General features: G+C 41.7%; 1 protein-coding gene across 3 annotated transcripts in view; it reads right to left on the bottom strand.

Moving 5' to 3' along the window:
• Positions 1-21,263, bottom strand: part of rgmb (repulsive guidance molecule BMP co-receptor b) — a 277,533-nt gene extending 256,270 nt beyond the window's left edge. For 2 of the 3 annotated variants that reach the window (XM_072516359.1, XM_072516358.1), the window contains exon 1: positions 21,088-21,263. The gene's annotated coding sequence lies outside the window, so the exon portion shown is untranslated. The remainder of the gene's footprint in view (positions 1-21,087) is intronic. The other variant, XM_072516360.1, reaches the window with a different exon arrangement.
• Positions 21,264-21,485: the final 222 nt, after the last annotated feature.

Here is a 21,485-nt window from a genome sequence, read left to right as displayed (position 1 = left end):
TCACATACAAATCCTCAACTTCAGCCAAACAGATGGGACAACTAAGATAAATAGGTCTAAAAACAGGCCTTGTGTGGCAATAGAGCTGGTGGTAAAATGGGCAGAAGTTCCAAAATCACAGTTAGCCTTACACAACCATGGCCAAAATAAAGTAACAATTCAACTTAAACCAAGACCGAGTTCCCAACACACTCTGGCAGTTTTGCCAGCATGACAGTAGGACGGGTTTTGTAACAAGCCCAATTAGATGGTTAATACTCTTATGATGCACTTTCCAATCTATGATTTAAGGCTAGTGATCTGTCGCAGCATGAGATTCACAATCCAATGGGGTGATTATTAAAACCTGTTACCCAAACTGCCAAATATGCAAGCTCCTTGGGGAAAGTAGAGAAATATCAGCAAACAAGACTGGCCAAATGGACTGCTTCAGTTCTTTGTCACGTTATAATTCCAGGCATGTTTGGAGTGGAATAACGACTATTAAGTCAGCAAACATGGTTAGAGGTGAAAATCACATGCAGGCCTTTTTGAATGAGTAAAGAAGCAGTTTATTATATCATAGCTCTGGGAGAAAGATTTGGAAGTGCCGCAGCCTCGTAATACTCTTTCTCACTTGAGCCAAGGTTCGCATTGGGTTAATATACAGATTCAAGGGGCAGAATTAGTTGCATTCTCATTACAACACGTTCAGCGCCAGCAACGCAAAACAAACAGTAAAGAGGTGAATGACCAGTTCAACCTTTTCTTCCAGCTCCGAAAAAGCCATATATATTGGACTTGAAATGTTGGTTGCCAGACCCGCTGGGCTTTTCCAGCATTTTCTGCTTTTATTCTTAATTTTTTCTTTCCCTAGTGATATTACTTGGAGGGTGAACATTGACCAGGACACTGTTTATTTATTCTATACCAATTAAAACCATCTTTAACGAAAGGGAACAGTCTACTAAAATGTCCATCACAGGTTGGGTGTCAAGTTTGGCAACTGAAAGAAAAATCATCACACCATATAACCATGTGGTTTTTGTTCGGGGGCTGTTCTCGTGCTGTGACAAATCACTGCCTCTAACCACAAACTGGGCTGAGATACATCATAAGAATGCAAACTGCCCAGTTGGGATTGTTAAAAGATCTTACTGGCTGGACAGCCAGATACATATTTTTTAATTCTTTCATGACATGTGAGCATCACATTCTAAGTCACTTTTTGCTCCCCATTCCCAATTGCTCGGGATTGTTGAGAGAGAAAAGGAAAGACAGTACAACGGTGGCAACTTATTTTACAAAGATCAATATTTCCAGAAAAGGAAAAAAACTTCCCAGTAGTTCCCCACACTAAAGTAGAGCAAATCATACAATGGCGCACTACAGTAAAGCACACCACAGTACAGAGCACTACAGCACACTAAAATAAAGCACTCTAAAAAGACAGCAGGCTGTAGGAATGCACACTAAAATAATGCACACTAAAGTAAAGCGCACGAAGGTAAAGCGCACGAAGGTAAAGCGCACGAAGGTAAAGCGCACGAAGGTAAAGCGCACGAAGGTAAAGCGCACGAAGGTAAAGCGCACAAAGGTAAAGCGCACAAAGGTAAAGCGCACAAAGGTAAAGCGCACAAAGGTAAAGCGCACAAAGGTAAAGCGCACAAAGGTAAAGCGCACAAAGGTAAAGCGCACAAAGGTAAAGCGCACAAAGGTAAAGCGCACAAAGGTAAAGCGCACAAAGGTAAAGCGCACAAAGGTAAAGCGCACAAAGGTAAAGCGCACAAAGGTAAAGCGCACAAAGGTAAAGCGCACAAAGGTAAAGCGCACAAAGGTAAAGCGCACAAAGGTAAAGCGCACAAAGGTAAAGCGCACAAAGGTAAAGCGCACAAAGGTAAAGCGCACAAAGGTAAAGCGCACAAAGGTAAAGCGCACAAAGGTAAAGCGCACAAAGGTAAAGCGCACAAAGGTAAAGCGCACAAAGGTAAAGCGCACTGAAGTAAAGCACACTATAGCCCAGTAAAATGAAGCACACAATCGCAAAGCACACTACAGCCCAGTAAAATAAAGCACACTATAGCCCAGTAAAATAAAGCAAACTATAGCCCAGTAAAATGAAACACACATGGGCGGCGCTTGGCATAGTGGTTAGCACTGCTGTCTAAGGCACTGAGCACCCGGGTTCGAATCCCGGCTCTGGGTCATTGTCCGTGTGGAGTTCACACATTCTCCCAGTGTCTGCGTGGATTTCGCCCCCACAATCCAAAGATGTTAGGTGGATTGGCCACGCTAAAGTGCCCCTCAATTGGAAAAAAAAATTGGGTACTCTAAATTTATTTTTAAAAATAAAAATAAAAATAAAACACACTATGACCCAGTAAAATAAAACACCATAGCCCAGTAAAATAAAGCACACTAAAATAAAGCACAATAAAATAAAATAAAGCACACTAGAGCAAAGCACACTATAAGACCATAAGACATAGAAGCAGAATTAGGCCATTCGGCCCATCCAGTCTGCTCCGCTATTTAATCATGGTTGATATTTTTCTCATCCCCATTCTCCTGCCTTCTCCCCATAACCTCTGATTCCCTTATTAATCAAGAATCTATCTATAAGACCATAAGATTATAGCCCAGTAAAATAAAGCACACTTAAACAAAGCACACCATAGCACACTAAAATAAAGCACACCATGGCGCAATATAAAGAACACTATAGTGCACTAAAACAAAGCACACTGAAACAAAGCACACCAGAACAAAGCATACCATAGCGCACTAAAATAAAGCACCCCATATCGCACTAAAATAAAGCACAGCATAGCGCGCTAAAATAAAGCACACCTTAGCACGCTAAAATAAAGCACACCATAGCGCGATAGAATAAGGCTCACTATTGCGCACTAAAAATCATTATAGTGCACTAAAACAAAGCACAATTCGGCGCAAAATAAAGCGCACTAAAACCCAGTAAAATAAAGCACACTATAGCTCACTAAAATAAAGCGTACTAAAATAAAGCACACTAAAACCCAGTAGAATAAAGTACACTATAGCCCAGTAAAATAAAGCACACTATAGCCCAGTAAAATAAAGCACACTATAGCCCAGTAAAATAAAGCACACTAAAACAAAGCACACCATAGCGCACTAAAATAAAGCACACTCTCGCGCAAAATAAAGAACACTATAGTACACTAAAACAAAGCACACTAAAACAAAGCACACTATAGCCTAGTAAAATAAAGTGCACTATAGCCCAGTAAAATAAAGCGCACTATAGCCCAGTAAAATAAAGCACACTGTAGCCCAATAAAATAAAGCACAGTAAAATAAAGCACACGAGAGCCCAGTAAAATAAAGCACACTAAAATAAAGGTTTAGCACAGTGGGCTAAACAGCTGGCTTGTAATACAGAACAAGGCCAGCAGCTCGAGTTCAATTCCCGTACAAGCCTCCCCGAACAGACGCCGGAATGTGGCGACTAGGGGCTTTTCAGAGTAACTTCATTTGAATCCTACTTGTGACAATAAGCGATTTTCATTTTCATAAAGATCACTACAGCGAACTATAGCCCAGTTAAATAAAGCACACTATAGCCCAGTAAAATAAAGCACAGTAAAAATAAAACCCACTATAGCCAGTAAAATAAAGCACACTATAGTACCCTAAAATAATGCACACTGTAGCCCAGTAGAATAAAGCACACTAAACCAAAGCACACCATAGCACACTAAAATAAAGCACACTATAACGCAAAATAGGAACACTATAGTGCACTAAACAAAGCACACCATAGCGCACTAAAATTAAGATCATTATAGTGCACTAAAATTAAGATCACTCTAGTGCACTAAAATAAAGTGCACTAAATAAAGTGCACGATAGTGCACTAAAATAAAGCGCACTGTATCGCAATAAAATAAAGCACACTATAGCGCACAAAAATAAAGCACACTATAGCCCAGCAAAATAAAGCACACTATAGCCCTGTAAAATAAAGCACACTATAGCCCTGTAAAATAAAGCACACTATAGCCCTGTAAAATAAAGCACACTATAGCCCAGTAAAATAAAGCACACTATAGCCCAGTAAAATAAAGCACACTAAAAATAAAAACCGTTATAGCCAGTAAAATAAAGCACACCATAGCACACTAAAATAAAGCACACTATAGCACAAGATAAGAACACTATAGTGCACTAAACAAAGCACACTATAGGCCAGTAAAATAAAGCACACCATAGCGCACTAAAATTAAGATCACTATAGTGCACTAAAATAAAGTGCACCATAGTGCACCAAAATAAATGCACGATAGTGCAATAAAATAAAGTGCACTATATCGCAATAAAATAAAGCACACTATTGCACACTAAAATAAAGCACACTATACCCCAGTAAAATAAAGCACACTATAGCCCAGTAAAATAAAGCACACTAAAAATCAAACACACTATAGCCAATAAAATAAAGCACACCATAGCACACTAAAATAAAGCACACTATAGTGCAAAATAAGAACACTAGTGCACTAAACAAAGCACACCATAGCGCACTAAAATTAAGAACATTATAGTGCACTAAAATAAAGTGCACGCTAGTGCACTAAAATAAAGTGCACGCTAGTGCACTAAAATAAAGTGCACGATAGTGCACTAAAATAAAGTGCATGATAGTGCACTAAAATAAATCGCACTATATCGCAATAAAATAAAGCAGATTATTGCGCACTAAAATAAAGCACACTGTAACCCAGTAAAATAAAGCACACTATAGCCCAGTAAAATAAAGCACACTAAAAATAAAACCCACTATAGCCAATACAATAAAGCACACCATAGCACACTAAAATAAAGATCACTATAGTGCACCAAAATAAAGTGCACGATAGTGCACTAAAATAAAGCGCACTATATCGCAATAAAATAAAGCATATAGCGCACAAATATAAAGCACACTATTGCGCACTAAAATAAAGCACACTATAACCCAGTAAAATAAAGCACACTATAGCCCTGTAAATAAAGCACACTATAGCCATGTAAAATAAAGCACACTATAGCCCAGTAAAATAAAGCACACTATAGCCCAGTAAAATAAAGCACACTATAGCCCAGCAAAATAAAGCACACTATAGCCCAGCAAAATAAAGCACACTATAGCCCAGTAAAATAAAGCACACTATAGCCCAGTAAAATAAAGCACACTATAGCCCTGTAAAATAAAGCACACTATAGCCCAGTAAAATAAAGCACACTATAGCCCAGTAAAATAAAGCACACTATAGCCCAGTAAAATAAAGCACACTATAACCCAGTAAAATAAAGCACACTATAGCCCAGTAAAATAAAGCACACTATAGCCCAGCAAAATAAAGCACACTATGGCCCAGTAAAATAAAGCACACTATAGTACCCTAAAATAATGCACACTGTAGCCCAGTAGAATAAAGCACACTAAACCAAAGCACACCATAGCACACTAAAATAAAGCACACTATAACGCAAAATAGGAACACCAAAGTGCACTAAACAAAGCACACCATAGCGCACTAAAATTAAGATCATTATAGTGCACTAAAATTAAGATCACTCTAGTGCACTAAAATAAAGTGCACTAAATAAAGTGCACGATAGTGCACTAAAATAAAGCGCACTGTATCGCAATAAAATAAAGCACACTATAGCGCACAAAAATAAAGCACACTATAGCCCAGCAAAATAAAGCACACTATAGCCCTGTAAAATAAAGCACACTATAGCCCTGTAAAATAAAGCACACTATATCCCTGTAAAATAAAGCACACTATAGCCCAGTAAAATAAAGCACACTATAGCCCAGTAAAATAAAGCACACTAAAAATAAAAACCGTTATAGCCAGTAAAATAACGCACACCATAGCACACTAAAATAAAGCACACTATAGCACAAGATAAGAACACTATAGTGCACTAAACAAAGCACACTATAGGCCAGTAAAATAAAGCACACCATAGCGCACTAAAATTAAGATCACTATAGTGCACTAAAATAAAGTGCACCATAGTGCACCAAAATAAATGCACGATAGTGCACTAAAATAAAGTGCACTATATCGCAATAAAATAAAGCACACTAAAATAAAGCACACTATACCCCAGTAAAATAAAGCACACTATAGCCCAGTAAAATAAAGCACACTAAAAATCAAACACACTATAGCCAATAAAATAAAGCACACCATAGCACACTAAAATAAAGCACACTATAGTGCAAAATAAGAACACTAGTGCACTAAACAAAGCACACCATAGCGCACTAAAATTAAGAACATTATAGTGCACTAAAATAAAGTGCACGCTAGTGCACTAAAATAAAGTGCATGATAGTGCACTAAAATAAATCGCACTATATTGCAATAAAATAAAGCAGATTATTGCGCACTAAAATAAAGCACACTGTAACCCAGTAAAATAAAGCACACTATAGCCCAGTAAAATAAAGCACACTATAGCCCAGTAAAATAAAGCACACTAAAAATAAAACCCACTATAGCCAATACAATAAAGCACACCATAGCGCACTAAAATAAAGATCACTATAGTGAACCAAAATAAAGTGCACGATAGTGCACTAAAATAAAGCGCACTATATCGCAATAAAATAAAGCATATAGCGCACAAATATAAAGCACACTATTGCGCACTAAAATAAAGCACACTATAACCCAGTAAAATAAAGCACACTATAGCCCTGTAAATAAAGCACACTATAGCCATGTAAAATAAAGCACACTATAGCCCAGTAAAATAAAGCACACTATAGCCCAGTAAAATAAAGCACACTATAGCCCAGCAAAATAAAGCACACTATAGCCCAGTAAAATAAAGCACACTATAGCCCAGTAAAATAAAGCACACTATAGCCCAGTAAAATAAAGCACACTATAGCCCTGTAAATAAAGCACACTATAGCCATGTAAAATAAAGCACACTATAGCCCAGTAAAATAAAGCACACTATAGCCCAGTAAAATAAAGCACACTATAGCCCAGCAAAATAAAGCACACTATAGCCCAGTAAAATAAAGCACACTATAGCCCAGTAAAATAAAGCACACTATAGCCCTGTAAAATAAAGCACACTATAGCCCAGTAAAATAAAGCACACTATAGCCCAGTAAAATAAAGCACATTATAGCCCAGTAAAATAAAGCACACTATAACCCAGTAAAATAAAGCACACTATAGCCCAGTAAAATAAAGCACACTATAGCCCTGTAAAATAAAGCACACTATAGCCCAGTAAAATAAAGCACACTATAGCCCAGTAAAATAAAGCACACTATAGCCCAGCAAAATAAAGCACACTATAGCCCAGCAAAATAAAGCACACTATAGCCCAGCAAAATAAAGCACACTATGGCCCAGCAAAATAAAGCACACTATGGCCCAGTAAAATAAAGCACACTATAACCCAGTAAAATAAAGCACACTATAGCTCAGTAAAATAAAGCACACTATAGCCCTGTAAAATAAAGCACACTATAGCCATGTAAAATAAAGCACACTATAGCCCAGTAAAATAAAGCACACTATAGCCCAGTAAAATAAAGCACACTATAGCCCAGTAAAATAAAGCACACTATAGCTCAGTAAAATAAAGCACACTATAGCCCAGTAAAATAAAGCACACTATAGCCCAGTAAAATAAAGCACACTATAGCCCAGTAAAATAAAGCACACTATAGCCCAGTAAAATAAAGCACACTATAGCCCTGTAAAATAAAGCACACTATAGCCATGTAAAATAAAGCACACTATAGCCCAGTAAAATAAAGCACACTACACTATAGCCCAGTAAAATAAAGCACACTATAGCCCAGCAAAATAAAGCACACTATAGCCCAGCAAAATAAAGCACACTATAGCCCAGCAAAATAAAGCACACTATAACCCAGTAAAATAAAGCACACTATAACCCAGTAAAATAAAGCACACTATAACCCAGTAAAATAAAGCACACTATAGCCCAGTAAAATAAAGCACACTATAGTCCTGTAAAATAAAGCAGACTAAAATAAAGTACACTAAAATAAAGTGCAGTATAGCCCAGTAAAATAAAGCACAGTAAAATAAAGCACACTATAGCCCGGTATAATATAGCATACTGTAGCCCAGTAAAATAAAGCATACTGTAGCCCAGTAAAATAAAGCACACTGTAGCCCAGTAAAATATAGCACACTATAGTCCTGTAAAATAAAGCAGACTAAAATAAAGTACACTAAAATAAAGTGCAGTATAGCCCAGTAAAATAAAGCACAGTAAAATAAAGCACACTATAGCCCGGTATAATATAGCATACTGTAGCCCAGTAAAATAAAGCATACTGTAGCCCAGTAAAATAAAGCACACTGTAGCCCAGCAAAATAAAGCACACTAAAACAGAGCACACTACAGCGCACTAAAATAAAGCACACTAAAATAAAGCACTCTATAGTGCACTAAAGTAAAGCACACCATAGTGCACTAAAATAAAGCACACGGTAGTGCACTAAAATACACTAAAATAAAGCACACCAAAGCGCACTAAAATAAAGCACATTGTATCGAACTAAAGTTAAGCACACTATAGCTGTGAAGTACTCCAACAATGAACAAAGGCCGCCAAGTAGCATCATATTTCAATGTTCGTTTTTAATTTAAACCCAAATTTTTTGAACTATAGTCAGTTGTACTACTTGTTCTCAGACCTTGTTCTACTAGTTAAAATAAGTTAATGACACATCTGCAGTGTCAAATATTTCAATCTTTGCAATAAATTGCAATATTTTGTCCACATGCTTCCTATTAAACAAAAAATCAAGTGGCCATTCGGAGTTAAAAGGAATGCCTTGCACCATTATGTAAATGTTGAAATTGGGACAAATCCTGAAATGACTTGTGGCTCACCTGCTACCAGTCAGAGAAAGGTGCAAACTGCAAGCATTTATAACAATTTCATCCCATATTTAGCAACATAACCACTGCATTATTGAAGTGGTGGTCTCCATTAATTTAAAACAGCCTTCCCTCTTTCTCACCTCCATGCCCCAACATTTGGACACAGAATTTAATCTGAACTGAGACGTAGTGCTGCAAATAAGAGGCCTGAGATTGGCACAATATCGTGCGTTAGGATATTGTTCAGAAGCTGTTCAGAAGCTGCTGAGACCTGTAGTGCCCTCACAGGTAACTCACATATTGCAGGTAATAAAAGCAGAACTATGTATCTCATTGGAAGCAGCCCAAAGGTAAAAGGAGGACTGGAAAAGACTAAAGAGCTGGGGCAGGCAGTGGTTGGTTGGCATGGTGGCGATCTCACCAAATGTCGAGTCAAGCACCCCTGCTTTTCTGCTTTCATAGAAAAAAAACTGTCTGGACACACCGACCCCAACTCCCACCCTCGTGCTCCACCCCAACCACTTCCCCACCAGCAAAAGATGTCTTCAACATGGTTTAGGCTGGTATTCACCCAAAGCAGGCACGGGATTTGGCATGCAGGAAGCCCAAAATGAAATCCCCTCAAGGTTTTTTGTGTGTTTTCTGGGTGGGAGCAGGGGTCCCTGGTTCAAAGGCCCTCAGTTCCTGATCAAGGGACATAGCATCGAAAAGAGGGAAGCCCACTCAGGTACACCCCTGCCCTTGCTGCCAATCACTGTTCTCCTTCCTCTTCCCACCATCACTCAACTTTGGTGTGGGTCCCTTGGTGATCCTAAGCCATGGTTCAGTGCATTACCGGCATCAGCCACTGCCTCCCTGGTGGTGCTGCCAAGAAACGAAGGCCAGGCAGCTCTCAGTCGGCAGGCCATCCACCTCTTGTCCTTGGTGAAGGTCCACCACTGCTCAGTTAAGTGATTGTTTGGCACTTAATGCTGTGGGTCTTGCTGAAAGTAGACAATTCGGATCTCTCGTCAGTTCAAGACAGCGGGCAAAACTTCCATCGTTTACATCAAATTTAGCCCAAAAACGTGAAAACAAAAACTATATAGTTTCAATTGCTTTTCAGCCTTCCTCTTGCATTGTGGTACCTGTTATATATTAGTAAATGGAGGGAAATTCTTCCCCAAATTAAACAGCTTGTTCACGAACAATGGTATGTATGGAAAATAACATTCAAGTACCTTTTCTGATACTTTATCCATATAGCCTTACAGAAAATCTGACAGGGGTATCGAAATGATCAACACCTTTAAAAAATCCTCTTTCTAAACAGAATCTGCATCTTAATATTCCTCAAGGAAGCAACACAAAGAGCAGGCATTTCTTGTTGAAAATTAATCAACATTTTTTTTTTAATCTAGCAGCAAAATTGAAATGTGTAGGCTTGGTAAAAGCTGCCACTATTATGTGGGTTTCAATTCACTCTTGCCTCCCCATGAGTACAAACCTGGAAGAGGTCGGTTCAGTCTTAATATGTGCTGTTAATAATGCAAAGGAAATGCTCTCCAGCAAGGGAATGAAGCAGTTTTGTGCACTTGCCGCGGAATGCATTGCAGCCGTGTTCAAAACTGCTCAATACTACCGGTCCCTCGACAGATCTTTGAATCATCTGCAAACTTAGCAACAGTGCCTTCAGTACCTTCTTCCAGATCATTAATGTATATTGTAAAAAGTTGTGGTCCCAGCACAGACCCCTGAGGCACACCACTAGTCACCAGCTGCCATCCTGAAAAAGACCCCTTTATCCCCACTCTTTGCCTTCTGCCAGTCAGCCAATCCTCTATCCATGCCAGGATCTTACCCTTAACACCATGGGCTCTTAACTTATTTAACAGTCTCCTATGCGGCCTTCTGGAAATCTAAATAAATCACGACCACTGATTTTCCTTTGTCTAACTTGCCTGTTACCTCCTCAAAGAACTCTAACAGATTTGTCAGACATGACCACCCCTTGATGAAGCAGTGCTGATTCAGTCCTATTTTACCATGCACTTCCAAATGCTTTGCGATCTCATCTTTAATAACAGACTCTAAAATCTTACCAATGACCGAAGTCAGGCTAACCGGCCTATAATTTCCCGTCTTCTGCCTCCCTCCCTTCTTAAACAGTGGTGTTACATTAGCCACCTTCCAGTCCTCTGGGACCCTTCCTGCCTCCAGTGATTCCTGAAAGATCATCACTAATGCCTCCACAATTTCCTCAGCTATCCCTTTTAGGACCCTGGGGTGTAGTCCATTCGATGCAGGTGATTTATCCACCTTCAGATCTTTCAGTTTCCCCAGAACCTTCTCCTTAGTAATGGTCACTGCACTCACCTCTGCCCCCTGATTCTCCTGGAGCTCTGGCATCCCACTGATGTCTTCCACCGTGAAGACTGATGCAAAGTAACTATTCAGTTTGTCTGCCATTTCTTTGTTTCCTATTATTACTTCTCCAGCCACACTTTCTAGTAGTCCAATGTCTATTTTTGCCTCTCTCTTACCTTTAATATATTGAAAAAATCTCTTCCCATCTTCCTTTATATTACTAGCTAGCTTGCACTCATACTTCATCTTCTCCCCCCTTATTGCTTTTTTAGTTGTCCTCTGCTCGCTTTTAAAGGCTTCCCAATTCTCTGGTTTCTCACTAATCCTCGCCACTTTGTATGCTTTTTCCTTAGCCTTTATGCTGTCCTTGACATCCCTTGTCAGCCATGGATGCCTTGTCCTCCCCTTAGCATGTTTCCTCCTCCTTGGGATGAATTTCTGTTGTGCCTCCCGAATAACCTCCCAAAACTCCTGCCATTGCTGTTCCACTGTCTTCCCTGCTCGGCTTCTTCTCCAATCAACTCTGGCCAGCTCCTCCCTCATGTCTTTGTAGTTACCCAATTGTAATACTGTTACATCTGATTGCAGCTTCTCCCTCTCAAACTGCAGGGTAAATTCTATCATATTGTGGTCACTGCTTCCTAAGGGTTCCTTCACCTTAAGTTCCCTAATCAAGTCTGCCTGATTACACATCACCAAATCCCGAATTGCCTGTTCCCTAGTAGGCTCTGTCACAAGCTGCTCCCAAAAAACATCTCTTAGACATTCCACAAATTCCTTTTCTTGGGATCCACTACTAACCTGATTTTCACAGTCCATCTGCATATTGAGGTCCCCCATGATTATTGTAATATTGCCTTTCTTACATGCCTTTTCTATCTCCTGATTTATTTTCTGCCGCACATCCTGACGACTGCTAGGGGGCCTGTACATAACTCCCATCAGGGTCTTTTTACCTTTGCAATTCCTCAACTCTACCCACAGAGATTCTATGCCTTCTGATCCTATAATCGCTCCTTGCTATCGATTTAACTTCATTCCTTATTAACAATGCAACCCCGCCCCCTTTGCCCATCTGCCTGTCCTTTCGATAGGACATATATCCTTGGATATTTAGATCCCAGCTCTGATCCCCTTGCAGCCACGTCTCTGTGAAGCCCACAACATCGTACTGGCCAATTTCAATGTGGAGAATGTGCAAACTCCACAAGGACAGTGACCAAGGGCCGGGATTCGAACCCGGGTCCTCAGCGCCGCAGTCCTCTCTTCGATATTTGTACCACTCTCAAAGATGTTTTCACTTTTTTTCTGCTCATGAAGGAAAAGGATCCCAGCATTGCAAGGTACAACATTTTCTCCTTTGGGGCACAATGACAGCACTGTGCTATCCTTGACTAGGCTGTGCATGAGCACGTGAAAAGTAAAACAAACATTCTCTGCTCCAAAATAGACCTTAACGCCAATGTCCAACGAGTACACCTGCATCACTGAGAATTTTTCCATTTCTTGCACCAGCTTACAGCTGCCCGTTTAGACCAAAGATATACAGGCTTTGAGATGTGGAAGAAAACCCACCATGAACTTGCAATATACATTACCTGCTTCATCAACTACTGAAGGGAAAAAGTTAATTGCTCACATCAGGGGAGACAGTGGCATAGTGGTATTGTCGCTGGACTAATAATCCAGAGACACAGGAAAATGCTCTGGGGACCCAGGCTCGAATCCCATCAGGGCAGATGGTGTAACTTGAATTCAATTAAAAATCTGGAATTAAATGTCTAATGATGACCATGGAACTATTGTTGTAACAAACCTTTAGGAAAGGAAATCTGTCATCCTTACCTTGTCTGGCCTACATATGGCTCCAGACCCACAGCAATGTGGTACATTCCCCTCAAGGATGGGCAATAAATGCTGGCCAGCCAGTGATTCCCACTTCCCAAGAACCAATAAAGAAAAAAAACATGATTGAAACCTGTTCCAGCAAATACATCAAATACATCCTAATAGTCTTCTTCTGTCAGACTAACACCCTCATATTAACCCATCATTCCTGCTTTAAAATGTTGTGGACAAAATACATAAATGCAAAGTGTCACTACTGTAATATGTGGAAGGAAACCCACCACTCCCTAAATCAGATTCCCAAACTTCACATTGATATGCCTTGACTAAAGCACAGATGATTTTTCTGCTGTCATTCAGTTAATTCTAAGCCAGATTTCATTTTGAAAAAGAACCATCACGTTAAAGAACCACCTTGTTGACTCAGATATTTAGTTAATTATATCAAGCCAAGTTGGTTATTGTAAAATTGCTTTGGGGTCCCTCAGTGTCCTCGGTCCAAATGTTTTCAGCTGCATCACCACTGGCCTTCCCTCGAACTCAAAGTCAGATGTGGAGATGCTCACTAATGTTTGCAATGTTCAGTATCATTCACAACTCCTCAGATACTGAAGCAACCTGTGTCCGTATGCAGCAAGACCTGGATAATACGCGCCTGTTGGCTGACAAATGCCAAGTAATTCACATTAAATAAGTGCCAGGCAATGACCATTTCCTACAAGAGGGAATCTAACCATTTCCCCACTCAACAGCATTACTGTCACTAGATTTTCCACCATCAACATCCTGGGGGTTTACTATTGGCTGAAACCTAACTATACCAGCCAAATAAATACTGTGACTACAAGAGCAGATCAGAGGCTGGGAATTCTGTAGTAACTCACCTACTGATTTATGAAAGCATGTCCACCATCTACAAGGCATGAGTCAGGAGTTTACAAAGATACAAAGATAGGAGCAGCAGGAGGCCTTTTGGCTCTTCGAGCCTGCTCCGCCATTTATCACTATCATGGCTGATCATCCAACTCAATAGCCTAATCCTGCTTTCTCACATAAGAACATAAGAACTAAGGAGCAGGAGTAGGCCATCTGGCCCCTCGAGCCTGCTCTGCCATTTAATGAGATCATGGCTGATCTTTGTGGACTCAGCTCCACTCTCCGGCCCGTACACCATATCCCCAAATCCCTTTATTCTTTAGAAAGGTATCTATCTTTTTCTTAAAAACGTTTAAAGAAGGAGTCTCAACTGCTTCACTGGGCAAGGAATTCCAGAGATTCACAACCCTTTGGGTGAAGAAGTTCCTCCTAAACTCAGTCCTAAATCTACTTCCCCTTATTTTGAGGCTATGCCCCCTAGTTCTGCTTTCCCCGACCAGTGGCAACAATCTGCCCGCATCTATCCTATCTATTCCCTTCATAATTTTATATGTTTCAATAAGATCCCCCCGCATCCTTCTAAACTCCAGTGAGTACAGTCCCAGTCCACTCAGCCGCTCGTCATAATCTAATCCCCTCAACTCTGGGATCAACCTAGTAAATCTCCTCTGCACTCCCTCCAGTGCCAATATGTCCTTTCTCAGGTAAGGAGACCAAAACTGAACACAATACTCCAGATGTGGCCTCACCAACACCCTATACAATTGCAGCATAACCTCCCTAGTCTTGAACTCCATCCCTCTAGCAATGAAAGACAAAACTCGATTAGCCTTCTTAATCACCTGTTGCACCTGCACACCAACTTTTTGCGACTCGTGCACCAGCACACCCAGGTCCCTCTGCACAGCAGCATGCTTTAACATCTTACCGTTTAAATAATAATCCATTCTGCTGTTATTCCTCCCAAAATGGATAGCCTCACACTTGCCAACATTGAATTCCATCTGCCAGACCCTAGCCCATTCACCTAACCTATCCAAATCCTTCTGCAGACGTCCGGTATCCTCTGCACTTTTTGCTTTACCACTCATCTTAGTGTCGTCTGCAAACTTTGACACATAATGCACTTGGTCCCCAACTCCAAATCATCTATGTAAATTGTGATCAACTGCGGGCCCAACACTGATCCTTGAGGGACCCCACTAGTTACAGGTTGCCAACCAGAGAAACACCCACTTATCCCCACTCTCTGCTTTCTGTTAGTTTAACCAATCCTCTACCCATGCTAACACTTTACCCTCAATGCCATGCATCTTTAGTTTATGCAGCAACCTTTTGTGTGGCACCTTGTCAAAAGCTTTCTGGAAATCCAGATATACCACATCCATTGGCTCCCCGTTATCTACTACACTGGTAACGTCCTCAAAAAATTCTACCAAATTAGTCAGACACGACCTACCCTTTGTGAACCCATGCTGCGTCTGCCCAATGGGACAATTTCCCTCCAGGTGCCCCGCTATTTCCTCCTTAATGATAGATTCCAGCATTTTCCCTACAACCGAAGTTAAGCTTACCGGTCTATAATTACCCACTTTCTGCCGACCTCCTTTTTTAAACAGTGGTGCCACGTTTGCTACTTTCCAATCCTCTGGGACCACCCCAGAGTCTAGTGAATTTTGATAAATTATCACTAGTGCGTTTACAATTTCCCTAGCCATCTCTTTTAACACTCTGGGATGCATCCCATCTGGGCCAGGAGACGTGTCTACCTTTAGCCCCATTAGCTTGCCCAATACTGCCTCCTTAGTGATTACAATCATCTCAAGGTCCTCACCTATCATATCTTTATTTCCATCAGTCACTGGCATGTTATTTGTGTCTTCCACTGTGAAGACTGACCCAAAAAACCTGTTCAGCTCCTCAGCCATTTCCCCGTCTCCTATTATTAAATCTCCCTTCTCATCTTCCAAAGGACCAATATTTACCTTAGCCACTCTTTTTTGTCTAATATATTTGTAGAAGCTTTTACTATCTGCTTTTATGTTCTGAGCTAGTTTACTTTCATAGTGTACCTTACTCCTCTTTATAGCTTTTTTAGTAGCTTTCTGTTGTCCCCTAAAGACTTCCCAGTCCTCTAGTCTCCCACTAATTGTTACCACTTTGTATGGTTTTTCCTTCAATTTGATACTCTCCCTCACCTCCTTAGATATCCACGGTCGATTTTTCCCCTTCCTACCGTCTTTCTTTTTTGTCGGTATGAACCTTTTCTGAACACTGTGAAAGATCGCTCGGAAGGTTCTCCACTGTTCCTCAACTGGTTCACCATGAAGTCTTTGCTCCCAGTCTACCTTAGCTAGTTCTTCTCTCATCCCAGTGTAATCGCCTTTGTTTAAGCACAAAACACTAGTGTTTGATTTTACCTTGTCATCCTCCAACTGTATTTTAAATTCCACCATATTGTGGTCGCTCCTTCCAAGAGGATCCCGAACTATGAGATCATTAATCAATCCTGCCTCATTACACAGGACCAGATCTAGGACCGCTTGTTCCCTTGTAGGTTCCATTACATACTGTTCCAGGAAATTATCCCGGACACATTCTATAAACTCCTCCTCAAGGCTGCCTTTACCAACCTGGTTAAACCAATCGATATGCAGATTAAAATCTCCCATGATAATTGCTGTACCATTTCTACATGCATCCTTTATTTCTTTGCTTATTGCCTGCCCTACCATCCTGTTACTATTTGGTGGCCTATAGACTACTCCTATCAGTGACCTTTTCGCCTTACTATTCCTGATTTCCACCCAAATTGATTCAACCTTGTCCTCCATAGCACCAATATCGTCCCTTACTATTGCCCGGATGCCATCCTTAAACAACAAAGCTACACCACCGCCCTTACCGTCCATTCTATCCTTTCGTATAGTTTGATACCCTTGGATATTTAACTCCTAGTCGTGACCATCCTTTAACCATGTTTCAGTAATGGCCACTAAATCATAGTCATTCACGATGATTTGCGCCATCAACTCATTCACCTTATTCCGTATACTACGAGCATTCAGGTAAAGTACACCTATGCTGTTTTTTATGTCTTTGTTATGAATCCTAACACCTTGATCAGTAACTTTTCGCAAATTATTTTTCCTCTTACCCTTTCTCCTAATTTTCCTTGTCTTTGAACCCATACCTTACCATAGTCTTTGATCCTATTCGCCCCAAGTGCTATATCTAGCCGCCTCTTGTAATATATTCAATGCTTTAGCATCAACTACTTCCCGTAGTAATGAATTCCACAGGCTCACCACTCTTTGGGTGAAGAAATGTCTCCTCATCGCTGTCCGAAATGGTTTACTCTGAATCCTCAGACTGTGACCCCTGGTTCTGGGCACACCCACCATCGGGAACATCTTCCCTGCATCTACCCGGTCTAGTCCTGTTAGAATTTTAAAAGTCTCTATGAGATGCCCCCGCATTCTTCTTAACTCCAGCAAGAAAAATCCTAACCTAGTCAATCTCTCCTCATTTGACAGTCCCACCATTCCTGGAATCGCTGCACTCCCTCGAGAGCAAGGTCATCCTTCCTCAGAAACGAAGACCAAAATTGCACACAATATTCTTTTTTGTTTAGAAAATATTTTATTGAAGCATTTGTAATTATCACAGTTTAACACATTAACATTTCTTAAGCAACCGCGTGGGCCGACATACGCAAACAATCTAAAAAAACAATATCTCCTACTACCCCCGCCTTATTCACTAATTACCCTTATACTGAGTTCCCTGTCCTTATCTAACATTGCCATGCCTCCTGTTTCCTTTCTCCCCCCCCCCCCCCCCCCTTTTCCTCACCTCCTTACTGCTAACGTTCAATTTTCTTTGAAGAAGTCGATAAATGGTTGCCATCTCCGGGCGAACCCCTGAATTGATCCTCTCAAGGCGAACTTGATTTTTTCCAGGCTGAGAAACCCTGTCATATCGCTGACCCACACACCTGACTTCGGGGGCTCCGAGTCCCTCCACCCCAGCAAAATCCGTCTCTGGGCCACCAGGGAGGAGAAGGCCAGGACATCAGCCTCCCCCCCCCCAGGCCGCCAGATCATCCGATACCCCAAATATTGCCAGTTCGGGACTCGGGGTTACCCTTCCTTCCAGGACTTCTGACATAATGTCCACAAATCCCTGCCAGAATCCCCTCACGTCCGCAAATCCCTGCCAGAATCCCCTCAACTTCGGACATGCCCAGAACATATGTACATAGTTAGCCGGGCTACCCCCACACCGGCCACATCTGTCCTCCACCTTGTCAAAGAACCTGCTCATCCGGGCGACCGTCATGTGGGCCCTGTGGACCAATTTGCACTGGATCAGGCCAAGTCTGGCACAGGACGAGGATGAATTGACTCTCTTCAAGGCTTTTTCCCACTTTTCCATTTCTAGCTCTCTCCCCAGCTCCTCTTCCCACTTCGATTTCACCTCCCAGATCAGGGGACCCCGCCCACTGCATCAACTTCTTGTATATTTCCAAAATCCTCCCAGTTTTTGACATCACCTTATCTTGTAGTCCCCTCAGGGGGAGGTGAGGAAAGCTTGGAACCTGCCTTCGTACAAAGTCTCACACTTGAAGGTATCGAAACTCCTCCTCTAGTGCCTTCAAGGTCGGAAAGCCCTCCTGGATAAATAATCCCCAAATCTCTCGATCCCTGCATGCTGCCACCTCCTGAAGCCCCCATCCAGCCTCCCCGGGACAAACCGGTGATTGTTACAAATCGGAGACCACACTGATACCCCCTCCAATCCCGTGTGCTGCCTCCATTGCCCCCACACTCTTAGGGCTGCCGCTACCACAGGGCTTGAATGAATAAAACTCACCATTACCTATCAGAATAAAAATTAATTGTGGCTATTCTTCACATCATTTTGCCATTTTTCCTTGCAGCATTTATTTTGAAAAGTTAACAGTGAATGTTAATGACCACAGCAAGAGACTAGGCAGGAAAGAAGCTCTCTCTCCTAAAGATACTTGATTAAAAAGTACGATCAGCCTATATTTGACTCTCCCATCCTTCCTCATGTAATTATCAGCAAAACCCTCAACAGCATACCTCATACACTTATCTAGCTTCCCCTTAAATACATCGCTATACTATTAATCTCAACTACTTTCTGGCCACTCTCTGGGTGAAGAAGTTTAATTTGAATTCTCTATTTGATTTTTTGGTGACTTTCTGATAGTCTCTAATTGTAACCTACAAGTAGAAACACACGCTTTGTATCTACTTGATCATAATTTTAAAGGCCGCCAATAGGCCACCCCTCAGTCATTTTAGGATATAAGAGAAGCAACCTGTTTATCGTCTCTGATTCACTGTGAAATGAAAGCATAAGAAAACAGAAGCCAAAGGGGAAGGGGAAATACACATTCTGCCACAGCATCGAATATCATTCCCTCACATCAGCAACTCTTTCACGTCACAACTAGGAGTGATCTCCCATTGGCTCATCACCCCCATGACATCAGACCAGAGAATGGTCTCCCATTGGCTCACTATCTCAGTGACATCAGATTAGGGAGTGGTCTTCCATTGGGTCACCAAGTCAGTGAATCAAGAACATGAAATAGGAGCACCCATCAGTCCATTGAGTTTGCTTCATTCAATACAATCATGGCTGATCTTGGACTTCAACTCCACTGTTTCTCCTGCTCCCCATATCCCTAGTTGCGCAGAGCCCAAAATCTGTCCATCTCAGCCATAAATATATTTAATGATGGAGCATCCACAACCCTCTGCAGTAGAAAATACCAAAAATTCACAACCCTCTGAATGATGTAACTGCGCTTCATCTCAGTCCCAATTGATGAACCCCATATCCTGAAACTGTGACCAGCGTAAACAACCATAATCACTCCAGTGAGTGATTCCCCCATTGGCTCACCAGCTCGGTGACATCACACCAGAGAGTGAACTCCCATTGGCTCACCAACTCGGTGACATCACACAAAGGTTGCAGTGATGTTATGGGTTCACTGTTGGGCCAATCCAGAGCTGCCCAGGTTCTACCTGTCGCCCACCTGTTCCCCCTCATGTCAGCAACATGACAGAAGGTCAGCGGAAACTGGCACTGCTGACTCTGAACTCTCTGCACACTCGGCACTCAGAACTCCCACCTTCATGGTAGCACAGTGGTTAGCACTGTTGCTTCACGGGACCCAGGTTCAATTCCCGGCTTGGGTCGCTGTCTGTGCGGAGTCTGCACATTCTCCCCATGTCTGTGTGGGCTTCCTCCGGGTACTCTGGTTTCCTCCCACAAGTCCTGAAAGACGTGCTTGTTGAGTGAATTGGACATTCTGAATTTATTCATAGTATTTCCAGTGCAGGAGGCCATTCGGCCCATCGAGTCTGCACCGGCTCTTGGAAAGAGCACCCTACTTCAGCCCACGCCTCCACCCTATCCCCGTAACCCTGCAACCCAATTTAACACAAGGGCAATTTAGCATGGTCAGTCCACATATCCTAAATAAAAGCAGATTCTCCCACTTTCTCAATGCAATCCTCCAAACGTGGGAATCCTCCAAACGTGGGATAGGATAAGAGTCTGTTCTTGTAACTGTATTAACCTTTCTATAGTCCACACACAACCATTGGGTATCGTCTGGTTTAGGTACCATCATTATGGTTGAGCTCCATTGGCTGCAACCCACTTCAATTATGCCATTTTTAAGCATACTTTCAATCTCTTTGTTAACGTGTGCCTCCCTCAGTGTACCCGAACAGGCACCAGAGTGAATAGGGGAATTTTACAGTAATTTCATTGCATTTTAATGTAAGCCTACTTGTGACACTAATAAAGATTATTATTATTTATCACAAGAAATGTCCACAGCTCGAGGCCTCTGTCCCTCCAAGTAAAGCTGAGAATCCCAACATCACGTCGAAAGAGACCTCCCATCATTCTTCACCTTTCAGCCCCGATACTGCAGCGAATAATCTGTGACATTGATCGAAGGTTTTGTCGCATTCTTAAACCATTTTTGTGCATCTGTTGGGGAACAAATTGTAAATCTGCTGTAACGTACACAGTCCAAACTGAATGAAATCTTACCACATCGGAGGTCAGAAATGTTCGGAATACAGGCTCGCAAAGAAACCGAACAGTATGCAGCAACCTCTGCATTGCTTGCGTATTTCTTTTCCACTCTAACTTGGGGAGTGCTGCAGCTTCATCTCTAGTCGTGAAGGCTCAGATCCTTCTCAGCAACATAACGGGCGCAGCCATGTTACAACCATTCAATGCGTCTGCGCAGGGAGCGGCACGCTGGGAGTTGTAGTTTTATATGTTTTAAAAAACAAGACGCGACTCCGCCAGCTCGTCCCAACCGGACTACAACTCCCACACTGCATCACACAGCTGCCGCTGCACCGCACTCCTGCTGTGGGCATTGCCAAATTTCTTTTATTTCAGAAGTGCCAGCTCACACACAATATCTTTGATGAAAGCAA

The sequence above is a fragment of the Scyliorhinus torazame genome, chromosome 9 (genome assembly GCF_047496885.1).
Source record: "Scyliorhinus torazame isolate Kashiwa2021f chromosome 9, sScyTor2.1, whole genome shotgun sequence".
NCBI lineage: Eukaryota > Metazoa > Chordata > Chondrichthyes > Carcharhiniformes > Scyliorhinidae > Scyliorhinus > Scyliorhinus torazame.
Note: the sequence above shows the minus strand (reverse complement) of the source record. Positions and strands in the feature narration are given on the sequence as shown.